This window comes from Hippocampus zosterae, chromosome 10 (genome assembly GCF_025434085.1).
Source record: "Hippocampus zosterae strain Florida chromosome 10, ASM2543408v3, whole genome shotgun sequence".
NCBI lineage: Eukaryota > Metazoa > Chordata > Actinopteri > Syngnathiformes > Syngnathidae > Hippocampus > Hippocampus zosterae.
Genome location: NC_067460.1, coordinates 21078878 through 21105032, shown reverse-complemented (window position 1 = coordinate 21105032; position 26155 = coordinate 21078878). Strand labels below are relative to the sequence as shown.

Here is a 26155-nt window from a genome sequence, read left to right as displayed (position 1 = left end):
ATGCTGCACAATTAAAACACCTGGAGACCCTCAATCACATTTAGTGAGCCTTGTAATGATTTTGGGTAGTGCAGAATTAGACCGCGTGTGTGTGTGTGTGTATGTTTAAACTTGTTGTGAGATCTCTCCATGGTCAACACTAACATTTTCATATCCATTAGAACACAAACTGTTATGTAACTCTACAAACTGCTGCACTTTATCCAAGGGTATGAATATATATATATGTTTTTTCATTGCTTCCCTTAGAAGCAACAGTAATAATTAATTCCCCATAGTATCTGGTTGTTTTCAGTAAGAAAACAACCTGCTGAACCCTGATGAGAACGCAGTTCTTTAATTTCAAAACCAGTGTCTGTCTGCAAGTTGTTTTTTGTTTTGTTTTTGTTTGTTTTTTGTTTTGTGAGGGTGAAAAATGGATTATTTGAGGAAGGCATTTATTTGTTTTTGGCCAAGGAACGGATACCATTTGAGGAAACACAGCAAAGGATTTGACATGCCATCAACCTAAACGTTAATGTTTTGGAGTCATCCAATCAAACGAGCAGCAATCAAAACCAAAAAAAAAAAAAATGCTTTTGACCTTGCTGGAGGTAAAAAAGAGTGCATGCGACGGGGTGCTCGGTGACAGCACCCTTATTGTTTTTATGTGGATTGTAGATGACTGTGATGATGATGCATTGTTCTCCTTGTCGATCCACCCATCCATCATTCCGCTATACTTAGCTTTCGCCCGAAGGAGTATCATCTCCAGCACGGTAAAAGCGAGAAGCAGTGAACACTAATGACAGAGGGCTTTCAAAGTTTCAAATGTTAATCCTCGTCTCCCTGCATATCCTTCTGGCCTATTAGAGTTTATGTTAATTGTCGTGTTTAACAGCCGCCCGACCTCTTTTGCTCCGTCTTCACCAGTATGCGCGGCTTTTGATCCCGCCGGCTACAAATGATCACAGGTAGTGAAGGCAGGAACTGACTGTGTGTTGAATTCTCAACAATGCAATTAGCTAATGAATTGGGCCCACGCGATGACTTCTGGTGGGCCTTTCATCTCTTTCAAAAAGGGAGTCGCGATGCTTCCTACCAAGTTAAATTTGATCTGTTTGGGACGCCGGCCATCCGGTTGAATCACTGTCTTCTTTGAGACTCTGCCTGTCCCCACAAATTATTTCTCGCCTCATCCGGGGAGCTGGAGCGCGATGATCCATTCGAGCAAGAGAGACACCCCCCCCCCACACCCCCGTCCCCTATTACTCTCAGATTGAGCCTGGCATCCTCACACTGTCATGCTGGTCATAGACGGGTCAGAACGGGGTTGCCTTGTGCCACAGAAGGGCCCGTTAGACCACGCAAAGCTTTTTACGTGTCAGCGTCGGCACCTCTGTAGTTAATTAGCACGCCATAACAACATCCCAGCAATGTTAGCATGTCTTGTAAAAATGGCAAGAAATGCAAATTGGCAATGACAGCTCAGCCTAAGGATCGGACATGACCCGATAATAAGATTATTTTTGTTGTGCGTGTTCTTGACTCACCAAGAGAGCCGTTGAAGACGACGAGCCTTCCAGCCTCTCTGTACCTCATCCTCGCCTCTCTGCGAGGAAGAGAAAGGAGACAGAGAGTCTGTAAACCTCCAGGCGTGTTCTGTTATTTATTGAGAGGCCAACCTCAGAAATGGCGGGCAGCAATAACTCGCTGGCCTTCCTTTTTTTTTTTTTATTTTGTCAGCCAGGGTGGCGTTGTGGTAAGAAAAGCCACATGACGCCATGACGTGGTCTTACGTCCAGCTTTGATTTTCACCCACTGGGTGGCACTTTGCTGGGAGCTCAACAATATCTGCTTAGCTTTTCCATTTGAGTCACACTCCAAGGAGTCGCTACGGTGAGCACATCACAGAAACGAGTTTCCTCTGCATTTTTTTTCGTCAATTCCGGTCGTCGTTTTTACAACGAAAAAAAGCAACGGAGACTGGGCCATACACAATATCTGACGTGTGTTCGACGGGCCACAGACATGCCGCGCAAAATCTGTTTGCCTGTGTCTGGGTTACCTGTGTGACAGCTCAGACAAGGTTTCTGCCGGTCTAATCTCTCATCTACGTTCTGTCACCAAATTGTCAGCTGCGCCCGAGAGTGTGTCATAGAAAAGACCCTCAGTCCCCCGTAACGCCCACCGAGCCGCAAATTCCCAACCACGGGAAATTGGACATGCCCCCGGCACGAAAATTACAATCGGCCCGTTTTTACGTGAAGCGCATGCGCGCCTGTCTATGAAAATTGGGCCTAACTTTAATGACAAATGAAAACTGACAAAGTAAAAATAAGTAAACCACTGAAAAACTGCGAGTTAAACCAGGCCAACTCCGTAATTTAACAGAACAAGTTACAATGCGGGGCGGCCCGGTAGTCAAGTGGTTAGCACGTCGGCTTCACAGTGCAGAGGTACCGGGTTCGATTCCAGCTCCGGCCTCCCTGTGTGGAGTTTGCATGTTCTCCCCGGGCCTGCGTGGGTTTTCTCCGGGTGCTCCGGTTTCCTCCCACATTCCAAAAAATATGCATGGCAGGCTGATTGAACACTCTAAATTGTCCCGAGGTGTGAGTGTGAGTGCGAATGGTTGTTTGTTTCTGTGTGCCCTGCGATTGGCTGGCAACCGATTCAGGGTGTCCCCCGCCTACTGCCCGGAGACAGCTGGGATAGGCTCCAGCACCCCCCGCGACCCTAGTGAGGATCAAGCGGTTAGGAAGATGAATGAATGAATGAAGTTACAATGCATATGTTAAGCTGAAGTCTTTCAGGTTTTGAGCGCACCAACAGTCGTCCGTGTTATTTCTGTTGATCTTTTTCACTCGTTTTTCTTTCATCAGGCCTTGTGTACTCTGCTCCTCTGGGGTAAGCGTCCAAATATGAGTATGAGGCTACAGCAATGCTCACTGAAGCATTTAACGTATGCCTTGCGAGGTTAGCTGATGCCACCTACCGTATCTTTTAAAATATGTTTTGCATATAACTTGCTATTGAACTCATGACCTCAAGAAGTGTCCATCATGGGGTAAATGTCATACAAATCACATACAGTTCAATTTCACAATAAAAGTTGTCTTCAAATATTTCTCAGAACTGTCCCATGAATGTGTTGCTGCTGAGAATTAGGCCGATGGAGGCACTAAGCTGGAGGAATCGGGTTTCTCAGACGCTGATGAGTTGCGATGCGTTTGGGCGCCAGATGTTCGGTGACATGCGAGGAATAAGGCATGTCTGGCCCTTGCGGCATGCAGCAAGATGTGAAAGCACTTGGCACAGCCGAGGCCCATCTCTCTTTGGCACACTGTACATGTGTGCAACCTTAATCTCAGTCCCACTACCCCAAAACCAACGATATCAAATGTTCCCAATGCCATTTTAAAAAATGCAGCTTCTCCGAGCAGGAAAGCCATTATGTGACGATTAGCAATCATCAACCTTTTTGCAACTTCCTTCCAAATCTGACATTTCATCTCAGCAGGGGTCATTGTGAAGCCTTATTGCGCCATCCATCTTATTGTGCCGATTCAACGATAACGCAGGTAGACGGAAGTACGGGGTCCAAGTATGACTTCCAGCAATCCATCTCCTGAGGATAGATTGAGAGCGTCCACGACCCACATTCATCTTGCAAATACGTCCACATCCAAAATTGTTACACCACCTCCGCTGCTGTTTATTTCATTGCCGGGGTTAGCATTTTGCTAACTTGCCAGTATGGTGCCTTCAAGGGTCAACCCCGCAGCTCTGATCGCTGACCTTGTGGATCTCTACAGTCGTGTTCGACAGCATCCCCTGCTTCGATGACGGATGGCCTGTTAGCATCACGAGGCTCGGCCTTGCGTCCCCGAGGCTGATTAAAACACAGGTTGATGGGCATTATTTACTGCATGGACCTTGAGTGTGCGTAATGTGCGCATGTGTCTCAAGGACTCCGCCACTGCAGACTCCTCGGGCCTCGGAAGCCCCTCCCCTTCATCTGTGCAAAAGGCCATACGATCGAACGGTGCAAAAAGCAGGGTGAAGGGCAAGATGGTTGTCATTTCTTTTCCGCTGGATGTGTCACCTCTAACCTTGGCCAATAGCTGGTTGAAGGCTGCTGGCAGACGCCATGATGCTCGGGAATACATGTGAGTTAGTTCTCGCTTTGCGTGTTTATGTGTGTGCGTAGCTTTGTCGACAATGTGGCCGATCGCGTGTCACTGATAGGAGCCCTTTTGTGAAAGCAAGGTCGCTGTACTATGCGGGTCTCATCTGGCCTCTCATAGGAGTCCTGTAGTAGCTGTCAGCTAATGAGACGCTGGATGCGAGCAAGTGGAACAGGGGCGGGATAAAAGGCTGAGAGTTGATAAGAGGCGAAGCGGGGCGCACTAATGAGAGAGGGAGGAGGCAGTGTCGGTGGAGTAACGGTAAAGAACGAAATCGAAAATATGGTGTCAATATGGGGGCGCGGAGAGCAAAATGAAGGAACCCTTATAGCACCAAGAAAAGTAAGGAAAAAAAAAAATTGCCCGAAATTGTGACATGAAGACATTTCTGCAAGTGCGCTTTGAAACGAACAAGGCAACGGTAGGCATTGGCTTTCGTTGGAAATGGGGCTTGTGATCTTGCTTATCGCTGGTAAGGAGCAACACGCACGAGTTCACATCAATAACAAGCCTGATGCAGTAACGTGCGTCATCATAACGTATGGTACGATGTTCAACGTTATTATACTGGAGCCGGGGTATGCCTCCATCATGCCTCAAATGATAAAAGGAAAAAAAAAGGTGATTAAAGAAAAAAATGTTTTCAATGATACCTTGATAAAAACTTGCATCAATTAAGGTATATCCACATTTTAACCAGATTTGCACCCAAATTGATGAATAAAAAATAACAATCATAATAATAATAATTAAATGATGTGAAGGAAAATTGTAAATAGTACTGCGATTTATCCATTTTGTGTTCATATTGCATTAATTGAAAGATGTTTGTTGTTTTTTTTTCTCTTTCTTCTTTCTTCTTTCTACATACATTCTTGCTGCTGGAGGCTGTAAATTTCCCCAGTGTGGGACGAATAAAGGATATCTTATCTTATCTTAGTTTTAAAGTCATCCTTCAACAAATCGTCGTGTGCTTGATGCGGGTACCAAATAGGGAAGGGCAGAGAGTCCAGCTAAAATGGTTTGCACACATTTGGAGGGACAAGGAAATACAAATACAAGTCATCCAGAAATCCAATAGATTTGAACAAACAAAAGTGAACAAAAGTAGTTTGACAAGGCAGAGCTGAGGAGTCGTAGCCTGGCGTCACCCCATTGCACCACACCCTGCTGTCTCCTTCACAGTCCATCACCTTGTGGTCGCGTCCATGACTCACCTCCTCCTCTGCTTGGCACCCTATTTGACTTCTCTCTTTTTTTTTTTTTTTTTGCATCACCCACTCATTACATTTGGGAGAAACCGAAGGGGGAGGGGTTTTGAGCGAGCTCTCAGGCAATGCCTTGAGGCCAAGATACTCGGGAGTGATGGATTAGGTCTTGGGCGTATTGAAGCAGTGGTGGGGAGGGGAGGGGGGGTTGATGGTGTTGGTGGGCACAGAGCACTGCAGTGTAGCATTACTGATGGGAACATGCATTATTTTCCTGGAGGGCTCGGCCGGCAAAGGGCTCAACAGCACGACTCCGTACAAATATGGTTGCGCTTTCGAATGGTTGTGCTACAGCCACAGTTTATTTATTCCAGTCACCGTCATCATCCGGGCTCTTGATAGCGAATGACGACAATATTGGCAGTCGTTCGAGCCGTACGACCCTTGTCCTCCACCGAAGCATTCGGAGTTGTTCCACCCTGCACGATGACTCATATGGGACGTCATCTCGCACCCACTCGGCTGACTATTATGCAGCATGCATATGCAACTGTACTTTTTTCCCCCCTTCCAAGCAGGTTCATGAGCAATGCGTGTGAAACACGCGCTACAATGTTTTTCGACTTCGAATCACGATGCCCCTCGCTCTTCGGCCCTGTCGTTTTGCGCATATGTGCTCCAGCCTGAGCCTCGCACATTCATTTGTTATGAGGCGGAGATGACTCCCCTGAGTCATGCAGGAGGACCCGAGTCTTGGTGTTTATTCAACCGGAATCTCCTGTTGGAGCCGCAAAACAGGGATATGCCATCATAAAAAACCTTTCTCCAACACGACACCGTGAAAATGGTGCTCTGAAGTTACACAGTTTGAATTTAAAAAGTGTGTATATTGTACATCTCAATTCAGCACTCGCAAGCAGGAAAAAAATGTTTCTAGTGCGAGGGGTTTTTTTATACTTATTTTGAAGGAAACATGAGTTTGACATCATCATGGCCAGGGTGTGGATGTATATAATCCCGATACAAACCAAAAGTTGTAAAAATATCACGGTTAAGGGTAAAGTATGAGCCTTAATGGAGACTTCTTTCTTCTTACTTTTTTCTTTTCTGATCGATATAAAAATGATTTAGTAGATATAAACACATAACGGGGTAGGACTAGATAAGTTTTTTTACTTTTTCCTACTCCCTTGAACATAATAACTGTGTTGAATGAAGACTGATTTCTTTCTTTTTACTTTTTTATCTAACGTATTTTCTGTCAAATTATTACTGTTTGTGTTTTATGTTCAATAAACAAACTCGCAATAACTGATCAAAATGCACACATACACAGTTGACTTTTTGTATAACTCATTGCCTTCCGATGAATAGCCTGTCTACGCTTTTGTCATGATTTGCATTCAAGTCATTTAGGAATCAAAATGAACTTGTCGCTCGAAAGTAACGAATATTTCACATTCATTCACAAAGGAAAAGCCTTGTTTCGTCTTTTCTATGCTTATGTAATTTAATACCGCTTAGTGTTGCAGCAAATAATTTAGACATGGCCTTGTGTAATTTAAAAAAAAAGAATAAGAGAGATGCACACAATAAAAGCATCGGGATCCATTTTTTTAATAATAAAATAATTTTTTAAAATTATTTTAAAAATAATTTAATTTAAAAAATAATTTTAATAATTACAATAATACCGTATATGTACAGGATAGTCTGCTTTAAAAAAAAAGTATCTATATCCAGTCCCACTCCAAAACCACAAAAAAAAGCATCTAAAATTACCTCATCACCTTTAACAAAAAGCTTTGATGTGGCAGTTTTTAAAAAAAAACAACATTACATAAAGAGCTCATTTAATTGACTTCATAAGTTAAGTAAAAAAAATGTCAAAGCGAACTCGCTAATACATTCCAATGAACTAAAATGCATTAAACGAACCATGGGACATCACTTTTCTCTCATTGAGAACTTCCCAGTCCAGTTCATTCGTGTTTTAAACTACCTAACTACAGTTACAAGGACAGATTGAGAGATTTTACCAGCTTTTAAATGCCTCTGAATGATTTTGTACTGGCGTTCTTTGTAACTGCCGGTAATTACTTCCATCGTCATTGACATTTTTAAGCAGGCTAGATGGTTTTTGATTAGCTCCTTTTTTTTTCTTTTAGCGTTTCACGTTCGAGCTGCAAGTGTCGGGTGTAATTGCTGCTTCATGATTGATGTCTGTGTAAATCTCATTTTCTTCTCACTCCGACTGCGTACGTGCAAAACAAGCCATGTAACGTGTCAAACGGCACTCGCCTGTGAAAGGATGACGGGGTGTTTACGAAGGATTTGGTTGTGCGTTAGGTTAAGCTTTTAGAAGCTGAGGTGTACAATACTTTTCATTCTTTCCGCCGTCGTCATTCAGCATGCGTTTCTCAGGTGAAGAGGGAGGGGGAGGGGGGGGCTTTACAGGAAGAATCGAGCGCTCGACCGCCGCAACCTAAACAGTGTGAGAATACGCTTCATCCCCTCTGCTTCCTCCTTGCTTTCATCACACATCACGTTCCCCATCCAGTTCTTTCTATCGCTCTGCTTTATTCACTCACCCTCCTCTTGCTTTTTATCTCAACCCCCCCACCCCCACCCCAACGCAACTGTGAGCTCGCTGGACTGCAGAGAACACAGGGCCTGAAGAGTGAATGTCACAGAGTCAACTCCCATGAAAGGCAATGGGTCGCCACCATGCCTGTATAAGTCCAGCTGACTAGCCCGTCTGACTGTGAGCATATACGTGGACTTCTGAGGACATGTACTTACCTCGGTGTGCTGTTGCGTGCACATGATGTTTGGAAATCTGCAGAATGTGTGTGTGTGTGTGTGCAAGCCGGCAGCAGGCGGACGCGTGCCACTCTACAGCCAATGGGACTGGAAGGGGGTTCTGCTCCCTCTCAGCTAATCCAAACAAAGCTCAGACAGCCCAAGTGAGGAATGTCACTGTTGGTTATAGACGCAAAGGGTCAAGCAGGATGACAGAGGGGAGGTTGTGTTTCTTTACGCGTGTGTGTGTGTGTGCGTGCGTGCATGCAATAGAAAGAAAAGCACCACCACGTTTTATCCTTTTGCATCTGGAATGGAAGCACTTGAAGGTTTCCTCTAAGACTCGGAGGTCTGTTTACAAAAACAACCCCTTTTTTTTTTGAAAGTGGAAGCCTGACATACAGTTTTTTTCTCTTTTATTTTTATTTTTTATATCCACTCCATTCGAACAACACATTCCCATTTGGCTCCTTCTTCAGATTCCTGCAACATCTGTTTGACCGCTGACGACTAAGCTGCACTTTCTTCAGGAATGATTGTTAAACGTTTTGCATGTCGGCCTATGCCAAAGCGATGCTTGTATGCCGTCTGTGACAAGACTTGAGCACTTTGTGCATTTTCCAGTGAGAGCACATTTCACAGCTTGCTAATTAAAAATCATGTCAAATTTAATTGCATCCACGCTGATACTTTATATCAAACCTGTGAAGTTACAAGGTGGTGAAAAGTCCATGTGCATATAACAACATGCTCTAAAAACTAGAGTATTGCGCAACGCAGTATTGAGGTGATGTCTGGAAAGTTGTTGTCTTTGTTTATGCTAAATACTCACGTTACAGGATGGCGATGTCTTTGTAACCCACTTTAATTCATTCACTTTGTTGATTGGTTTACATCACGTGCGTTGCATAAAAGGCCCCTTTTTGGCTTTGTATGAGTTTGTATGGTAGCAAAAAAAAAAAGACAGAGTGTATGTGCGTGTTTGGTTCGTGTCCATGTGTCCCATGTGAGCCCATCGGCCATGTACTCTAGAGCAGCTGTGACTGGTTTGACCTCCAACCTCTGAATATTTTACTCTCGGGCTAAATCCCCGGGCGCCACCTTTTGCCTCCGTAGACTGATGCTTTCTTGATTGTATTGCAGAGGAAATACAAATGCATAATGTATCCCCGGTCAGCCGGGATTGCGCCACTGGAGGGCTATAACATTTTGAAGCGGACTGCGGAAAGCCTTTTTATATGTGATAATTATGAAAACAACATTTTTGGGAGGTGAAAGATGCACTTTTACCCACCGTGCACTTTTCCTTTCTCTTCATTAAGTTCCAACTGGTGGCAGTAATGAAACATTGGAGCAGTGGAGCAGTCCATTAGCAGCAGAGGACGGTCCATTTACAATGGACTTTTCCCAACGTACCAGAGCTGTGTCCCAAAATTGGCACAAATAACCATTTGGCATTCCTGAATACTGCTGACATGAGATTAATTATGTAGGTTTATGGATGCAAAAGTAAATATATATTCTTCAACTCATTATGAGTGGTATCATTAGACCTCACTTTGCTATGCCAGCTACCCTGAAAACACGATGATTGTGAAGAGGCTATTAAGTGGAAATTAGCCTAGCCAGCCGCTAGGAACGCAGCTCTATGAAATGTAAACCTATCAATTTTTTTAAAATGTCTTTCCTCTACGCAAGTAGGAAGTCTTTCATTGCTTAGATGTTGTGTTTTTGTTGCTTGGTTTGTTAGCTAGCATGCTAATGCATACATTTGGCCTCTTTGCAACCCGATTGAGGGCTTGCTTGTGTGTAAACATGAGTACTTATTTGAACTCGTCACTGAGTCACCGTGGTGCATGAGTCCAAAAGGATTTAATTTGTTGTTTCTAGCAAAGATCAAACTGTGACTAGTACAGTCCACCACAGTCCAGTTGTCGCATCAAGTGCAACAGCTTGACATGTTATGAAATAATTGCATTGTTCAAATGTACACTAATATCTATATAATATATATATATACATATATAATAATATGGTCAGGAAGGCCAATTCTGTCCTGGGTTGCTCCCTTGACACTCTGGAGGAGGTGGGCAACAGAAGGATGCTAACTAAGCTAAAAGCTATGATGGCCAGTCCCTCCCACCCCCTCCAGCCCTCCCTGACAGCACTTGGTAGCTCCTTCAGCCAGAGAACTGTTACACCCGCGCTGCAAGAAGGAGAGATACCGACGCTCGTTCCTACCGACTGCTGTCAGGCTGATGAATAAAAAATAACAATCATAATAATAATAATAATAATTAAATGATGTGAAGGAAAATTGTAAATAGTACTGCGATTTATCCATTTGTGTTCATATTGTATTTAATTGAAAGATGTTTGTTGTTTTTTTCTCTTTCTACATACATTCTTGCTGCTGCAGGCTGTAAATTTCCCCAGTGTGGGACGAATAAAGGATATCTTATCTTATCTTATCTTATCTTATGATTTTTACTGACAAATGTGTGTCATCACCCAAACTGCCAACCCTATCAAATTGTTGTTTTGTTTTTCGGCATTTGATGTTGCTTCAGGTCATTCCTAGCCTAGCCACAAATAACATCGACATTTCATGATCTGGCCAATTAAAAGCTAGTGACATTCAGGTAAAGCATTCCGAATGACATTATTCGCTAATTCCTGCGAAAACTCAGTGCCGCTAAAACCCAGTAGCGCTACTGCATCAATCAGCTAACTGGAGCGCAGATGTTCACTGACCGTCTTTTAATCCGCAAGGTTTTTCAAGAATTGACTGGCCTCGGCCTTTCCAATGTCATTCGTCTTTTCCTTTCGTTTTGTTCCTTTGCTTCTAATCGACATATACTTTACAGGGTAGCCTGCGGATGAAAGGGCTGTGTTCGGAATCAAAATTAGCCGCATTACCGAGAACATTAACATGTGAGATGCATATGCGCTAAATTCTCAGTCGAGCTGCAACATCGGAGCCAGAGGACACTTGGTATTTCTAGCATGGTAAAATAGGACGGGAGAACACCACTCCACTCTCCTCCTTCTCTCCACCCATTCTGCTGTTAAATCCTAACTGTCATGTGGATGCCCCCCCCTCCCGCCGCCACCCCCACCTCTGCACTGGGACACCATCAAGGACACCTCAGGGACGAAGAACATTGGGGCTTGAAGGTCGCGCCGTGAAGTAGGGGGCACAATGCTTAGGACAGCATTACTCCCTCATTCAAATGTGTGTGTGTGTGTGTGTGTGTGTGTGTGTGTGTGCGTGTGTGTGTGTGTGTGTGTGTGTGTGTGTGTGTGTGTGTGTGTGCATGTGTGTGTGTCAAGAATGTGCTAGACATGCATAATCTCAACAGTGTCTAGGCGAGTGCTTCCTGGTGTGCAATTAAGTATGTACACTCTCCGGCCTTGGAGTATCGGGAAAACGAAAAGGACATTATGCAATGCTCAAAAAAAAAACCTCGCTCGAGGCTAAACTCTTCTGCTCATTTACGTCAAAAGACGTCTTTTCTCCATCACACACACATAACCACCACACAAAGTCTTCCTCGGTGTACTTCTTACTCAGTCATTAACATTATTAATAATAATAATAATAATACATTTTATTTATAAGTGCCTTTCAAGACACTCAAGGACACTTTACAATAACAAAAAACACAAAACAATACGGGTTATTGGGCAGCATTTATTTTTTTAACGGTATGGCCATAGGAAAGAGACACAACATACGCCCTGAGAATAAGTGGCAGCTCTCTCCATTTGAACCTTTCCCTTCATGCCATTATTAGCCTGGCTTCTCATGCAGAAGCATACATGTCACACCACATCACTGACAGGCAGGCATTCCTAATGAAAGCTTTCATATGAGCAAGACGACAAAGGAAATCTTTCTTTTGACTTGTTTTTCCTCAGCATACTGATTAGTGGCGAATTCAGCGAAGATGACGGGAAAGAAATTCCACCTGATTGCCTACAGAGGGGCGGAATCAATGGTTACTATTGAATGCGATCAACAGTTCCGTAAACCATACGACGGCCCCTAAATATATCTATCTATCTATCTATCTATCTATCTATCTATCTATCTATCTATCTATCTATCTATCTATCTATCTATCTATCTATCTATCTATCTATCTATCTATCTATCTATCTATCTATCTATCTATCTATCTATCTATCTATCTATCTATCTATCTATCTATCTATATATATATATATGGGGCGGCCCGGTAGTCCAGTGGTTAGCACGTCGGCTTCACAGTGCAGAGGTACGGGGTTCGATTCCAGCTCCGGCCTCCCTGTGTGGAGTTTGCATGTTCTCCCCGGGCCTGCGTGGGTTTTCTCCGGGTGCTCCGGTTTCCTCCCACATTCCAAAAACATGATTGAACACTCTAAATTTGTCCCTAGGTGTGAGTGTGAGTGCGAATGGTTGTTCGTTTCTGTGTGCCCTGCGATTGGCTGGCAACCGATTCAGGGTGTTCCCCGCCTACTGCCCAAAGACAGCTGGGATGGGCTCCAGCACCCCCCGCGACCCTAGTGAGGATCAAGCAGCTCGGAAGATGAATGAATGAATATATATATATATATATATATATATATATATATATATATATATATATATATATATATATATATATATATATATTTAAAGAGAGAGAGAAATTAGGGTCCATATAGTCCACAAAATCAATGGTTTGGTCCAGTTCTTATTTTCCTATTTGACACATGAATGCACAAAAACTTTTGTCCACCCACACAGAAATAGTAAAACGTAATGTAACATTTCATCCAGGGGCTTTTGTTGTGCAGACTGAAATGAACTTTGTCTCCAGCAGAAATACAGAGACAGATGTAAGTAGGGGGGGGAAATCATAACTTACAAGACACAACATAGCTTTTTCAAGACAGAATTGTTTCTTGTGGAGAGCGGAACCTTGTCGGCCCTGCGCCACATAAACCTCTCGCTGGTCGGGGGCTGTTTTTAACCTTTGCGTGGGATCTAAAATGCCAAAGAGCAAAACATCTTTCATTAATCTCAAACACAAAAAGCCCCTCGTATCAGCACAAGCTGAAAAAGTGCCAGCAAATCATTTTAGAAATGTTAAGAGTGCAGCAGCACCTCGGCCTTCTCCTACTCCTTGATTTCTTTTTTCCAGATTGTGCTTCCTAAAAGAAATGAATGAGCCGTTTTCTTCCGGGTATTCTCTCCGTTGCCTTGAAGAAGCACTATTTTGATCTTGGCCTGAGCTGCATGCCACCTTCTGTCCATGACACAAATTCAAGCTGCGCGGCCGTATTTAAATGAAAGTCCATTTACATAACGCACACATGAACAAAGAGATGAGGCGGGAAGGCAGAGCATGACATGAAGTGACTCCGGCTTTTATTAGGGCCAAAATTAAACCCCCAAACGTCCACCCCTGCAAGCGCACGCTATCATCTGTTAAATTACGACCTCACCTCCATGACATATCCTCAGATACACCTCATACACATTCATTCGAATGTTTAATTCACTTGAAAGTCAGCATTGGGCGTTGTTTTCTTTTCTCTCCTCTCTCGTTTCGGCCGTTTCCCTGTGGCGATGTCACAGGGGATTAAGTCACGGGGGCCAAGAGAGTTGTTTATGATTCATCTGGAGGGAGGCCGCAGCCGCCAGTGGTGCCCACAGGGTAGGTAGCTAGCAGGCTACTTTGCCTCCTTGTACGCGCGCACGGAGATGATGCAGAGGGCGCGTTCTTGTACATTCACATTACATGCAAATCCGACGTCATGATGTGTACCGTATTTAAATGTTTTGGAAGGGGGGCGTGGGGGGGGGGGAATTTGAAATGTTTTGGCGTCGTCTGAATTCCAAACATTTTCACCGCCCTCAACTTTGATGCCCTTCGACGCACTTGAAGTCATATCATCTGCTTCGACTTCACGATTGTTTTGGACTTTTAAGGCATGTTGAAGTACAAAGTCTATACAGACTTCCCAGATGTACAAAATCATTTCAGCAAATCTGTTGTTTCCGAAGTGTGTTGCAACCAGGTAGCCCTTCACAATTTATCATGAGCCTACTACGGCTCTCACTAAAAGGTTGGTCAACTCAAAACGTTATAACTTGTGTCATAACTGTGTTATGACACAAGAATGAAAGTAGACGTATAGAGGACGTCATAAGAGTATTCTAGCCTTCTAGTGGAAGACGTCTCTTGTTCAAGTGTGATATATGTTGTTGTGCTTCAGCATTGTTTGAAAGTAATTAGTCTGCTTGTTGACAAACAGCAATTGTGTGCTCCGGCTTGTTTTAATAAGGACTTTAAACTTTGAAACACTCGCTATTAGTCATGCACTACAGCAGAACTCTTGTTTTCCACAGCATCATTCCATCTCCTTTTATTTTAATTAGCCTGCCCACATTGTGTCAAATGACGCCCAAGCATGCCGTTTAGCGCACGTTTGTTTTTTTAATGAGATGAACCTCTGGTGACCAAATTGGTGCAGATTCAACATTGCTGTGAAATAAAATGAACCGCCTTTTGTTTACTCGCGTTTCCCTGCCAACGTACCACGACTTCTTGTGGTTGCAACATGGCTAAAATGTCAAGGGGATGGAAGCGGCCAGCGTGTTTGGCACAGAGGTGCATGCATGGCCGACCGGCTGCGACAGTATGAAGTTCTTAGGCGCGACAGACGGCATGCATCCAGTCAATGAAAATGCCGCTAATCTCTCAGTGACACTCGCACGTGTGTTAGGCTTCACACACTCGAAGCAAGCAGACTCCCTCTCGCCTTGTAGCTATAAACATAACCAAAGTGTGCAACTGACACCCCATCAGTGCACATTCTTGTAAACATGTCACATGACCTGCGACACCACCCATGGCGAGATGCCACGTGTCTGATGAGACTGTTAATAAGTTAAGGCAGGAGGGACTCATTTTGTCTTGTAAGGAGCGACGGCCAGGCGAAGTGAAGTACTCGAAGAGCTGTGGTACAATGGTTTATTTTAGCAAACATACGATCATTTATCTACCAGCAAGGCGGGCCTTTTTGTAACAAACGTCCAGTTATTGGATCAAGATCGATCCCGGGGGGCGCTAGCCAAGCCGGGGGCTGTGATTGGTTGGTAGCGAGCGGCAGCGGGGCCGCCGATTGGCTGATCAGTCTCACAGTACGAAATTCAAATGTCAAAGTCCTCAGAGGGCATTTGTGGTTTCTACAGTCTCTTTAAACACAGCACAGAGAGAGCACCGCGCTCCACCTGCTATGCAAATGCAGGAGATTAGCGTGCGCAAAAGTACATTTAAAAGGAACTGCAAGAAGATCTCATCCACCGCACACGTGCGGCAGAAAACTGTCTGCCCCAAACAAATCCACCAAAACCACCCGCGCCACAATTTAGACCTGCTTTTTACCTTGTGTAGATTCTAATCTACTTTTGGTTACCAGATTTCCAAATGCAGAATACGATCGAACCCTTATCGTGGGTGACGTCCCATTTTTGCAGTTTTCAGTGCTACCTTCTCCGTTGCTTCAGCGCCGACATCAATATAACAATTCTTCCTTTATTAAGGAGGTTCCGCTTGTTGTTGTTTCACGGAAGTTTTGCTTCACTGAGGAAACCTCTGCTCGGAAATCGTAAGCAAATTGCGCCGACTTCAAGGTGCAACCTTGGACCTCTTTCCTCCTTGCTTGCGGTGTCACTGCAAGCCATTGTCCTTTTCAGAGCCACAATAAGCCGCTGTGGCCCAGCTTTCGCCTCGCCTCGTTTTAATCAGGCTTTGGAGAGTGAAAAATGGCCTCAGCGAGCAGGCTGTGCCAGAGCTCCATTCATCTGGTTTCAATCTTCTCTCCACCCTTGCGATGAGGCCATGTGGACATTCCTTTTCTAGTGTCTGGAGTTGTGTGTGTGTGTGTGTGTGTGGTTGTGGACGCTATGAGGACTCAAAGGACAACTGTTTACGTTTGGATGGGTGTGTTTCATACTTTTTCACAGTTTCAACTATTAAACTATGTCAATTGTTAACACAACTGGGGGGGGGGGGGGCATCAATCACTCACGTTTGTTTTTTCAGTATTCACATGATGGATCCATGATGGATGGACATCATAGGGAGGGTGGCCCGGTAGTCCAGTGGTTAGCACGTCAGCTTCACAGTGCAGTGGTACCGGGTTCGATTCCAGCTCCGGCCTCCCTGTGTGGAGTTTGCATGTTCTCCCCGGGCCTGCGTGGGTTTTCTCCGGGTGCTCAGGTTTCCTCTCACATTCCAAAAACATGCGTGGCAGGCTGATTGAACACTCTAAATTGTCCCTTGGTGTGAGTGTGAGCGCGGATGGTTGTTCGTCTCTGTGTGCCCTGCGATTGGCTGGCAACCGATTCAGGGTGTCCCCCGCCTACTGCCCGGAGACGGCTGGGATAGGCTCCGGCACCCTCCGCGAACCTCGTGAGGATCAAGCGGTATGGAAGATGGATGGACATCAAAGGTCGGTGCCTGTCCCTACCAAAATAGATGTGGTCCAGTGTAGAAATAAAAACTTTCAAAAGATATCAGCGAGTAACATCCACACTCACTTAGTCCTCCTCTGCGATTGACAAGATATGTGGCTGAATTCTCCCCTTGCCGAAAGCAGTGATCCATATTTATTCCCCCGTTCATCATGCAGGTGAATAAACAAGCGTCCCGTGTGAATGGACTCAACAAAAGGACAGATGGTGGTTGTTCCATTAGCCCTGCTAAATGAGTCAAGGTGATGCCTTTCCTGGAAGCTTTGCAGCCCAGTTTGACCTCGGCAGCCGTCATGTAGCCACCGCCACTCTGTCAGCTGGCCCACCAGTCAACACTTCTCAGTACACAGCTGCCAAAACACACATGGCATCCGCTCACCTCTGGGGGAAATGGTCGAGCCATCGTTCTCTTTTCCCCCAGAAAGATAGCTTCCCACTTTGTTCTACCCAGCTACAGTGTGACACAGCCGTAATAAAAGAATGCTCTGATTCTTGTGGAAAGCTAGAGTAGTATTACCCCCCGCCCCCACCTCCGTGCCCCCCTCACCCGACGCTGATGAAGTGATTTCAAACATCATACGCATGCCATTAGATGGGCGACGACGCTAATATGTCATGGATGCAGAGAACAGCAGAGCTGGGCGGATGGAGAGGGGGAGTCGGCGTCCCGTCTGTTTTCAATTAGCCGCTGAAATGTTCAACATGGGAGCTGCTCTGCCGTATTCAGTTCCTTCTCTCACATGGATTCAAGGAAGTGATTTAGAGACTTTGCTCAAATAGGCCTCGCTGCCCAAGCGAACTCGACATTGGAGAGAGAGCGGCGAATAATCACACTGAACTATGTCATAGAAATAGATCCATGTGTACAGAGAGGCGAGGAAGACATGAAGAAGAATGATTAGTGCGATCAAATCGAACACATGTCCAGTGTTGTTTTTTTGGGAGAGGCTCGGGGAAATTCAGCCAAAATGAAAAAAAAAAAATCACAAAATTGATGGAGATTGGCGATGCATGCTTTTCATTGGACGGTGACAAATAATCATGCTGACATCAGTAATGGAATTAAATTCATGTGTGCAGCAAGGCGAGGAAGACATGGAGAAGAAGGATCCTCTGCGTCATGCATCTCCGGTTGTTGGGTTTTTTTTTTTTGTTTTTTTTCCGGAAAGAACAAAATTGAGACAAAGACAAGTTGTTGTGCGCATGGCAGTTTTGTATTTAGCCACCGATCACGACAGGATGACAAAGTTCAGAATGCTGACCTTGTATGAACCAAAAAAATACGATGATTTAGTCTCCCAGCCCAGAAAGTGGGGTGAACTGTCATCCACGAACGAGTCGCGATTTTTACTTATTGTTATGGCGGAGAGTTGTTATGTGTCACGTTGTGCCCGAAGTGATGGAAAGATCGCTTCGTGCACAACAAAATAAGGAGGTGGATCCCCGGAAAAAGCAGACACGTAAAAGGATTTTGTCAGATAACAAAGGGAGTCTTTAATAAAGAACACAAAATACCCGACAGGGAAAAATAACAAAAAGCGCTGGTCAAAATAAGGACCAGGGAAGGAATAAAGGGAACAACCGAAAACGCTCGCGGAAAACAAATGGCGAGGAAGGTCTGATTAGACAAGTGTATAAATTTCATACGAGAAGAATAATGACGCGTAATAACAGCCACAAGGCTAGGAGGCAACGAGTAATCAAGGTAGGAATCTGAGCGAGAGAATAAAGGCACAGCGTGGAATTCTCCGGCAGTGAGTCGACTGCCAGAGCGTCCTAATAAAGGCAGAGTAATCACCGACCAATGCGTAACAGGTGTGTGGGCGGCGGAGAGAAAGCCCGCCCCCTGCTGGCAAACACGGGATGTGACATTATGAGGATGTGATTAACCTGCAGCCTACCAAGACAAACCTCCTAACATGTGAAGCACTCTTGGTGTGTGTGTGTGTGTGTGTGTGTGTGTGTGTGTGTGTGTGTGTGTGTGTGTGTGTGTGTGTGTGTGTGTGCCATCTCATCACTCCATCATGTATCATCAAATGTAACCATGTACACTCTTTAGTCTTTGCACAGGCTGTTAAGTGTTTATTTCATTCCCACCAACGGAGTACGAGATTGCATTACACTTAATAAATCAGGCACGTCATGCCTTTCTCGCGCATGGGCAAGAACGTGGGTGAAAACGCTGCCTTCCGCTTCCTGCGGTCATACACCTAAGTCAGCTTTATTTTCAACCTAATGGACATTTAAAAAAAAAAAATGCGGATTGCAGCAAAATGGACTTGGCAGCGCAAAAGCTTGTTAAGTATCGATCCGCTGAGGTCAGTGCCTATGTTTCGGTGTGTGCCAACAACGTAAGAGGGCTCCAGTCTCATGCTTGCCAGCCGCAAATTGTGATTAGAACACATAAATAATGATTGCGGGGGGGGGGGGGGGGGCGGTGTTCTGAGAAGCTGCGTGGTGTCTTGATCTGTACTTTACCTGACGAGGAAGGTTGGTTGCGCGCGTTCTTGTGAACATTTCAGCCGCTTATATCTGAGCTCACCCCATCTGTCCCACCCGCCAGCAGCGTTTTGCTGACGTACGCCATATACCATATATATCGATGCCCGACGGGAGAGATTTAAGATGATCAGCAGCAGGCAAAGCAGTCTTCTAGCATGTGTTAATGAATATTGCTTGCATTCTTTCTACCATCTGCCAGGCATTGCAGGGATGAACAAAAACATAAATAAGCAAAATAAAAGTATAATAACGGCTAATTCAGCAACGGCTAAACTCAGAGGTTAAAAGTTGCACACTGCAGCTTTTGTTCTTACAACTCGAGACCTACATGACGAATACTTTCCGTTATTCTGAAACACTGGCCAACAAAAATAACGTCATGCCGCTCAGACCGAGAAATATGCTCAGCTGTGGGATAAAGCCTTATTGAATACGGAAAACACGCCAAGCTGGAGTATACGGAACGCTCTGTTGACAAAGGGGAACAAAATTTGATATATGTTATAAAAATATTCCCCTTCATGGGATTTAGAGATGGGTAGAAGAAAAAAAAATGGTTTCCTACTTTGAAATCAACTGAATATTTTTCCTGACTCTTGAAGACATGCCAAAGTCTCCGTTTCATTTGCAAAAATATTTGGGGAGTAGGCTGTAATATTTTAAAATATTTTCATAGTTTCATATCTCCTGGATTAACATGTTCAGTATGTAACCTACCAGCGATCCCGTGCTTCTCCATTGTCTCAGACTTATGTTGAAACACAGAAAGAGTGCAGACCTTCTGTCGGATTTAGGTCACCGCATTCCTGCAGAAATGCAAAATAGGTTAGCGCGCATGCTCCATGAAAGTGATCTGTTGCAAAACGAACCATTTGACGGGCCGCCAATCAAGCAGACACATCGTAGGGAAGGAGAAGAGTGTGATGCAAAGTGTGACAATTTATTTTGGAGAGGGGAGCGAGGGGGGGGGGGGGGGGCTGAATTTAATCTGGAAAAGGTTGCTAGATCAGTTTCCCAGCGATTTCTTTGCAGGCCAAGCAGAAATGTGCAAAATGAAAGACTGTTGTAACCTTGCGAGACAGCTGGATTTGCAATACACGGGTGTGTCATCTCATAATTCTACACGACATTAAAATTGAAAATAGGATTGCGGCCGGCGGACAACTGACCAAAACAAGCAAATGTTTAAAGTTTTGGAACTAAGGAAATGGTCGAGGTGTCAGTGAAGAAACTGGAACTGGAACTTTTGCGGATAAATGCAATGCCATTTTTATTAGAAAATTACCACTTGATTCAGTCAAAACAAAAACTGGTTCTACTCTATATATTATGTCAAGCTACTCCACATTACGGCTCATCTTCCTTTGCGCTAGTGCTGTTGTTCAAGCTGCAAAATGCAATTATGCTGAAGAGTTTACCCTAAAACTATTAAGTCCGCTTTTTTCAAGTGTGACTTTATCCTCACTTTTTTCCTCTCCAATGTTTTCCCCACCTGTCTTACTTCTGCTTGTTTTATTACAACACTATTCATTAAAAAAAAAAAGTTTCAAAAATTCACTAAAATTAAACCCAACTTTATTTGACTTCACTGAATTAATCGTAGAAACTGTTTTCTTGGCTGCTTGGATAATGGATGGACGGTCCCATATTGTGTTTCTGGATTCATTCATTCATTCATTCATCTTCCAAGCCGCTTGATCCTCACTAGGGTCGCGGGGGTGCTGGAGCCTATTTCAGCTGTCTTCGGGCAGTAGGCGGGGGACACCCTGAATCGGTTGCCAGCCAATCGCAGGGCACACAGAAACGAACAACCATTCGCACTCACACTCACACCAAGGGACAATTTAGAGTGTTCAATCAGCCTGCTATGCATGTTTTTGGAATGTGGGAGGAAACCTGAGCACCCGGAGAAAACCCACGCAGGCCCGGGGAGAACATGCAAACTCCACACAGGGAGGCCGGAGCTGGAATCGAACCCGGTACCTCTGCACTGTGAAGCCGACCTGCTAACCACTGGACTACTGGGCTGCCCGTGTTTCTGGATGATCTATGTAAAATATTAACATAAAAAAAATAGCAGAAGATTTATGGAGCAGTTGTAGCATTATGGACAGCAACACCCAAGAGTGTGGGAGGCTCCAGCAGATATACAGCACTGATACAATGTGTACAGCCCTGTAAGCAGCTTTTACTGCCCTTCTCTCCCATGGGGAAAGGTGTAATTAACTTCCCCTCGCCATCTTATTCCTGTACTCCTCTAATTTGCAAAGAGGAAAACGCTGAATACTTGGGGCCCAATAAAAGGGGCTGTCGTGGAACTAATTTTGTATCCGGTTTGGGAATGTGACGACGGGACGGCGTCCCTCTCGCACAACATTACCGCAGTGCTACAGCCATGAAAGAGATGCTAATGAAGGCACAAGAGCACCACAAAGTGAACATCTCGCATTATTCAGGCATCTGAAGAGGATCTCCGCCTCCCCCCCACCCCTCCATTCCCAATGGTCCTTCATAGCTTTTCCCTTTCACCTGCACCCCTTTCATCCCGTTTTGAGGGATTAGCTTGAGAATGATTGCGTTCCTTCTTCTCCTCTCGAGCCACAGCTCTTGGAATTGTCTGGTCTAAGGTTAATCTGGGGAGAAAAGCCTGCACTTGGAAGATATTTTTTTTCCTCCACATCCTTCACATCAGATAGACGCATAGCATTTGAAAATTGTATGAATTGTACATTTAGGTGGTGGAAGCCTCAGTGGTACTACTTTTATACCCTTGACATTTGACTTCTTCATCTTGTGAACACCCCAGCTCCATTTTTACACTGGAAAGGGGGGGGGGACAAAACCTTGATGCCAACTGTTTTGAAACACTTCTGATACTCAATTTGAATGAATATCAAGTTTTATAAAGGATCGTCGGAGATCGGCACTCAGAAATAACGACAAGACACTTCTGGCTACCAACAATAGGCACTTTATTGGTCCCACACAGAAATGATAACACAGTTCAAACAAGTTGTATGAAGCTAAAGAACTCTTACCGTATGCCATTAGGGTGGAGAGCCAACACCCTCAGCAGAGTGAGCTTCAATACGAGCTGGGCGTTCGTACGTTAACCCACAGCGGACTCTGCTGAGGAGCATCGCTCCCCTCCTTTTATCCTCTCAAGTGTGTGCATCGGGAGGGGTGAGTGGCCATTCTCATCCCTCCCTACGCCACATTGTTTGTTGTGTAATCAAGTGGCATTGATCACAATCAACTTTTGACAATTCAAGCAAAGCAGACTATGAAGTCGTCAAAGCAGGCTCCAGAGTCCATCTCTGAAATTGCTTAGGCAAGCAATTCACCAAGTCATGCAATCATCTCAAAGCAGTTTTTCACTGAGAAGAAATACATTGATTAAAGAAAACATATCTCGAATACAAAATATAACACAAAATATCTTAATATACCACCAACAGAGGGTGGTGAGGCGGGGGAGAGTTTTGAGACCTCATCACATCCAAGTGCCAGGAAAGAAAAAAAACCTTTTACTGAAGCAATTTCATGAGTTGAACCAGGGAGCATCAAGTAGTGGGTCATATGCAAAACATGTGTTTTAATGGTGCACGGTAACCTAGTACATTTAAGAGACTCAGCCTTTTAGGAGCTATAATTGATGTCAAAGGGAAGAAAAAAAAAAGTCATCTCACAGAACGAGCATGCACTGTGCACTAACAACTGGAGGCATTCCGCTGCCTGCGGAGACATCTGAAGACTTTCCTGCCGTTCAAGCGATGCTGTCTGAAATCCCGTGAAGATAACGGCAGCGGGAGGTTGAAGAGGAGTATGTAAGGTGTAACTCGCAGCCACAATCGCGGTATTTATAGGACCTAATGTTTGCCCTTTGAATCTCTAATGTAGGTCACGCTAGAAGTTTGATGAAGGCGGCCTTTCCAAATGTCTCCTCTCTGCTTAGCATGAAGTTGGAAGGAGACGTGAAGAGTGAGTGAGTCGTGCGAAATGCGATTGCGACGGCTGCACTTTAAATCAGAGAGTACAGTGGCATAGGCACTGTTTTACCCCTACGTTTCCATGTCTTTCTGACGCATTCGGCCCTACGGGTGTTGTCAGGTAATACGCCCTCACCTCATTCTTCCTTTGGTCTATCTGCTAAACCTGTGTCCAAATCCTCCCCTTGTGATGGTGGAATCTTCCCTCCACACTTGTGACTTTCAAAAAGTCTCCAGGAAGTCAGACGCTGCCCCATCCATCCTCCTCCGTAAGCACTCCGTCTTTGATGTACGAGCGCACCAGAGGTCATGAGATTTGGAGATGGCGAGGGCCGCATTCACTCTGCTGCTGAGCGAGGGAATATGGAGCTTGACTTTAGGCAGTGTGAAAGATCCAGGCCTGCCGTGTCATTCTGTCTGTCTGTCTGTCTCTCTGGTCACACTATAATAAGATTGCAGGGCTCTGTGAGGCAGATTTACTGGCGCACGACTCCCCCTAGGGCCTGTTCATAGAAGCCGACTCCTCCCTTTTTCCACCCTTTGTGTTCATTCCCCTCTCTCAGACTTGTGTTGAGAACCGGTTCTCCTTTTGTTCGTCATGACGGGCTACTTTGCACTCTGACAATTGGAAAATCCTAATCGCCGTCTGTCCAAAGCTGAGCCATAGTGCGAAAAGCAGATATAGCTCGGGACGTGGAACCTATAGGTCACAACGCTTCTCGACATTTAACTCTCTCCCTCAACATATTGGATCAATTTATTTGACCTTTTACTCGTCCTTGTGGAATCTGATGTGCACGGGTGAATTTACAAACATGAACATTGCATTTGCTTTAAGATTTTTTTGTTCGGGTTTTGATACTTTTTCCCTCGTTGGTTTGTATAGAGGGCAGTTTGTCGGTCGGTTTATGAAATTAGCGAGGTCGTGTGCAAACTCCATCACTGATTTTAATCAAATGCTGTGGATAGCTGACAAACCAACCCATCGATCGAACCGCAGGGGTTCGGTGAATCAGTCTCAGAGCTTCGACGGAGACTCTGCCATGGAGGTTATGACACACATTGGCCATACCGTGAAACTGGGGTGAAAAATCAATGTTCGACTTCTTAACACGTGGTTGCAAATCCTTTGCAGTTAATTACTACCCGAAGTGTGAAACGTAAAAACATCACCACACACTCATATCGTTCATGTGGCATACCACTTGTTTGCCTTAAAAATAAAAACAGTAAAAACCTGGTTGCTTCCACAGTATGCTTTGGATTATTGTCCATCTGCACTACGAAGTGCCGTCCAATGAATTCGGAAGCATTTGGCTGAATACGAGCACATAATATTGCTCGGAACCCTTCAGAATTCATTCAGGCTTCTTTTCTCAGCAGTCACTTCATCAATGGCAACCAATTCCAATTGGCAACCATACATGCAGACACCGTGGCACTACCACCACCATGCTTCACTGATGAGGTGGTACATTATGATGACAATGTTTATTCAATCGCCCTCGTGGCATTCCCCGCCCCCCTCTCAATAAACACAATTACATTTCTCTAACATGTAATATATAAAAAAATATATAAATTTGCTTTAAACATTTATATGTATACCACAGTCTTTCCACAGTCTGTCTGGAGACCGACACTCTCCTGAGTGTTTTTCTGGTTGCTCGTGTTATTAGGTTTACTGGAGACTGCTGCTTTCGAAAGCTGTCATAGTTTGATATAGTGTGCAGTTGGGAAATTCAGCATCAAGTGTTGTTGACGCAAATGATGGGGTCCAGCGGTCTAACTGTCCCAGCTGTGTACACTTTGAAAGAGGCCAAAGTGAACGCAAACCCGCATCGGAGCGAGCTTATTTTGGCAGTGTTGAGTCACTCAATCCACAGTACAAAAGCCTCCATCTCCACCATAAATAACTGCCAAAGTGGGGAGAGGTGATTATATACCAACCAACCAAACCCCCTCACTTCTCACTTGTCTGCCAACTCTCTCTCTGGCAAATAGTGTGCGATTTCTCCATGTCAAAAATTACTTTCACCATCAAAACTCAGTGGTAACTTGTTAACGTACACCTCCGCAATTCAGTGACGCCCAATACAAGTGCTGTATCAAAAATCTTGTCTTTAAAAAATAGATAAATACACGTGCTGCTACATTTTCTGTCCGACACTTATGCATTGCCTTCTACGCAACTTAGTTACGCAACTTAGCTGACCAATTTTCCATAGACAATTTCGACGGAGTGTATGGATCTGGAAACTGGATACCATCGATTTTATCTGTCATTAAGGGGCTTTGTGAGCCGTGCTTTGTCTGGTCCCTCACCTAGGACCTGTTTGCCATGGGTGACCCTGCCAGGGGCAAAAAGCCCCAGACAACTTAGCTCCTAGGATCATTGGGACACACAAACCCCTCCACCACGGTAAGGTGACGGCTCACGGAGACCCTTGTGAGGATAAGCAGGTATAAAAATGGATAGATGAATGGATGGCTAAAGTTGTTCAAATTGATGAAAATTTATATTAGGCTCGTTAATTTTTTTATCCATTCAGAATAAGTATGAAGCATCAAGCATTTGGAAGATGATTAGTGGCATACATTGTGGTAATTTACAGTAAAGTATTTCTAGCTAATTTGTTTTGTGGGGTCAGTACACAATGTATATTTGGAGCCAATAATTACTACATCAGCTGTCATTTGGATTGTGTCGATTGGATTTTTCAGCTCCATTTCATGGTATGGCCAATGTAATGTTTCCATGACCATGAAGTAGCTGACCTTGAAGAGTCTTTGTTTGAGGGTCATGTGAACAGTTGGTTCGGGGAAACTGTTTTAGTCTCATGTTGGACAAAGATTAGCCTATCCCCCAATTTATCCGGTCACCTGTGCCATATCTGTTGGGAGACTTCTGGATTTAGAGAGCCTACAGTCGGAGCCGTTGAGGAGCTCTTATCAGGCCTTTGGCACACCTCGGGATTC

At 44.6% G+C, this 26155-nt stretch overlaps 1 protein-coding gene and 1 long non-coding RNA gene across 2 annotated transcripts in view; one reads left to right on the top strand and one right to left on the bottom strand.

The window, feature by feature from the left end:
- The window catches only part of LOC127609034 (uncharacterized), a 137681-nt gene that overhangs the window by 81944 nt on the left and 29582 nt on the right, over nucleotides 1–26155 (bottom strand). The window lies entirely within an intron of this gene.
- Nucleotides 1–26155, top strand: part of clmpb (CXADR like membrane protein b) — a 66666-nt gene that overhangs the window by 20193 nt on the left and 20318 nt on the right. The gene's annotated exons all lie outside the window — the stretch shown is intronic.